This window comes from Piliocolobus tephrosceles, chromosome 8 (genome assembly GCF_002776525.5).
Source record: "Piliocolobus tephrosceles isolate RC106 chromosome 8, ASM277652v3, whole genome shotgun sequence".
In the NCBI taxonomy this organism is placed as follows: Eukaryota; Metazoa; Chordata; class Mammalia; order Primates; family Cercopithecidae; genus Piliocolobus; species Piliocolobus tephrosceles.
The window spans coordinates 138,573,068-138,576,795 of NC_045441.1; the positions used below are offsets into that span (position 1 = coordinate 138,573,068).

The 3,728-nt window shown below is 46.7% G+C and overlaps 1 non-coding gene across 1 annotated transcript; it reads left to right on the plus strand.

Annotated features, from left to right (window-relative positions):
- The first annotated feature begins 2,799 nt into the window (after positions 1–2,799).
- On the plus strand, positions 2,800–2,871 carry TRNAC-GCA. Its single transcript has one exon. It is a non-coding gene; the product is annotated as a tRNA-Cys (tRNA).
- Positions 2,872–3,728: the final 857 nt, after the last annotated feature.

Genomic DNA, 3,728 nt, shown 5'->3' on the forward strand with positions numbered 1-3,728 from the left:
CTTGTTTTGCTTAGAGTCTGCTTCAGTGAAATTTCCCCAAGTCTCCAGCCTTGCCCCAAAGCCTACCTGTTTCTTTGTTTGATGAAGTCCCCCAGGGTTCCTTGGTACACACTCTCCCTCAATGCAGGGGTGAATAAACTTGACTTTGTCTACTGTGATGCTAAGAGTCTGGGGCTGGCACAGTGAGGCGACATCACCACCTCATCTCCTGCTGGCCTGCATGAGTTTGGATGAAGACAGAGCCCCAAGTAATCTTCTGGTCCTGACCACTGCACCCCTAGCAAGGGCTCTGGGACCTTGCCCTGCTCAGCCCTCTACTGGGATTTAACTCTTTGTGATTTTTCCCCTTTTTCTCAAATAGACACATACTTTTTTTTTTAACCTGTGTCTCTTTTTCTCTTTCCTTTCCCAGGCACTGTTTTTATTTATTTATTTTAACTTTTAATTTTGTTTAGAGACAGGGTCTCGCTCCGTTACCCAGGCTGGAGTGCAGTAGTGCAATCACAGCTCACTACAGCCTCGAACTCCTAGGCTCAAGCGATCCTCCTGCCTCAGCCTCCCAAGTAGCTAGGACTACAGGTACATACCACCATGCCTGGCTAAATTTTTCACCTTTATTTTTGTAGAGGTGGGGTCTTGCTACATTGCTTAGCCTGGTCTCAAACTCCTGGCCTCAAGCAATCCTGCCTTGGCCCTCCAAAGTGATGGGATGACAGGCTTAAGCCACTGCACCTAGCCCAGACATTTCTTCATCAAAGTGTGCTCTATTTCAGAGGTCAGGAAAAGATAGCCCACAGCCAAATCCTGCCTGCTTCCTGTTTTTGTAAATAAAGTTTTACTGAAACATAGCCACACTCATTAATTTACTTATTATCTATAGCTGTTCTCAAACAACAGCAGAGCTGAGCAGTTGCGACAGAGACCATCTGGGCCACCGAGCCGAAACACTTACTATCCAGCTCCTGGAATAAAAGTCTGCTCACCCAGCTCTGTCTTCACAACTCTGTCAATTCCATTCATTCCTCAACTCCAGGCCAGCTGTCTTCCCTGCCCGCCTGCTATCTTCTACCAAAACTGCCTTCCAATGATACTACTCAGTTGCCAATAAATATATATAAACACTTAGACCAATGCCTGGCACAGAATATGCATTGTGTAAGAGGTGTTATTAGTAGTCTTTTTTTTTTTTTTTTTGATAAAGAGTCTCAATCTGTCACCCAGGCTGGAGTGCAGCGGCGTGGTCTCGGCTCACTGCAACCTCCACCTCCTGGGTTTAAGTGATTCTCCTGCCTCAGCCTGCCGAGTAGCTGGGATTACAGGCGTGCGCCACCATGCCCAGCTAATTTTTGTATTTTTAGTAGTGACGGGGTTTCACCATGTTGGCCAGGTTGGTCTTGAACTCCTGATCTCAGGTGACCTACCCACCTTGGCCTCCCAAAGTGCTGGGATTACAGGCATGAGCCACTGTGCCTGGCCTATTATGTTTTTAAAATTATTATTGTCCCCTTCCTCCCTCTTCTTAGAACTCTCTTCTCCTCCCTTTGCTTTCAGGACACTGCTCCTTCCCCCCTCCTCCTGCCTGGCTGGCCACTCTTTCCTCTGCCCATGTAAAACAAAACTTTCTTCTTCTCATTCCATGGTTCTTGCAAAACCTCACACTCAGGAAGTCCACACTCAAATTCCTCCTCCTCCTCCCTCCTCTGTCTTCTCCCTTTCCTCTTCTCCCTTTCCTCCCCTCTCCTTCCCCTCCCTACTTCTCTCTTCCCCTCCTCCCTCTCCTCCTCTCCCTCCTCCCTCGCCACCTCCCCCTCCTCCTATTCCTCCTCCGTGCTGCGTCCGTGATTGGCACTGCTAACTTTCCAAATCCCCAAGCCAGACACCTGGGAGGGGGCCTAGCCTGCCCTCAGCGGTACTGCCCCTGTATGCCACCTGCAGAGGTAGCATCTGCACTCCTAGTGCCTGGCCAGGCCTGCTCTCCTCCAGCCCAGTTCCTCCTGTACACACCCGCCCTCTGGAATGCCCCCACCTCCTGCCAGTTCCATTCCCTAAGCCTCAGCTCTCCGTATCCTATGCCCCTCCAAAATAAGAAGTCACTGAACTACAGCATAGTCAGAGGACAAGTAGCTTGCCATGGTCTGTGGTTTAAACCCTGGTGCCCACCACCTGCTCTGGCTGATCCCTGGGGCTGGGTCATGGAGTGTGAGGACTGGCTCCAGGGGTCCAGTTCATGCACCAGTTCAAATCTTGGAGTTCCCCATTAGCTTTTCCTTGTAGAAAGTGCTTCCCATGTAGTACATTTCTGATCTTCTAAGAGCATATTCTAGCCCCCTCCATGGTCTCGGGTGTGTATCAATCTATTCATATGACTCTGTCTATGAAGTCTTTACCATTTTTAAGCCAACAGAAGACAGGGACAAGAGAACAGAAAAGAGTCTCTTTTAGTAACAGGGTCCTGAACTCAAAGTCAGAAAGAGTCAATAAGGAGTGTGTGTGCCTGGGAAGAACATTAATGTTGAAACTCTATTGTCAAATGTGCACTGTGAAGGGCACAGACGAATGACTCTGAAAGACCTTCCAGCTCTAAATGCCAGTGTCAGTCCTCTTCCTGAAAATACAAGGAAGCTGCTACGGGAAGGGGAACTGTCACTTGTTTTGCATCAGGGAGATAAAATTATAGTTAGGGAGGTTTGGCAGCTTTGAGGAGGCCCAGCTGGAATAAACATCTGTGGTAAAATTTTATAGGAATGTTGGGCATGACTGCACAGATAAAAGGTCTTGCTTAGGCTTACACTTCTGCCAGGGGGTATAGCTCAGGGGTAGAGCATTTGACTGCAGATCAAGAGGTCCCTGGTTCAAATCCGGGTGCCCCCTGCTGTCTTCTTATTTTACTCTCTGGAGCTGGTGTTGAAGATTCAGCACCCTTCTCCAATCTTAAATCTCAGGATACTGAGCCTCCCTAAATCTGGGAAAAAGCCAGGAGCAACTTTAAACCCTGTCACCGAGCATCACAGTCTCAGAGTGATCAATTCCCTCAACTTGGACTTTTTATTTTACTTACCAAAGGCTTTGTTCTACCTTGCCTGGTTTTGTTTCACTTTTTCTACACGTTTTCATGACCCCAAATCATGTGCAGGTAAATGTTTAACAGTGCAGGTAAATGTTTAACAACCAGCTCTGAGGGGGTGATTTGTAGTGTTTTCCAATTTCACAGAGTGAAAAATAATCCCACCATGACAAATTTCAAGCTACAAATATGAGATGATGAACATGGAGTTGGGAAGGTGAGCTAACAAATGGCTGTCTGCTGCAAGCTAGCTCAAACATAACACTGCCCCAGTCCACCTTTCCGACAGAGGCCTGGGCTCTCTGGCCGTGCTCTATCTTCACAATGCCTACTGACATGAGATCAGTGGTTCTCACTCACCCATTCATCCATGGAATCATTCATTCTTCCATCATCTGATTCCTACTCAATGCCAGACACACAAAAGACAGAGATGAGTAAGAACTGTCTGTGGTGAGCAAAATAGTCCAATGAAGAAATGATCCAAGCAATGAAAAGGATAGATGAACAAAAAAAGAAGGGGCACTATTTTTAAATGAAATGCTCTGTTACCATTAAGATTCTCAACTAGATAATCTAAAACACCTCCTACCTCAAAACACCCAGAAATGCAAGACAAGCTACAGTAAATATATATTCTTTTTTTTTTTTTTTTTTTTTTTTT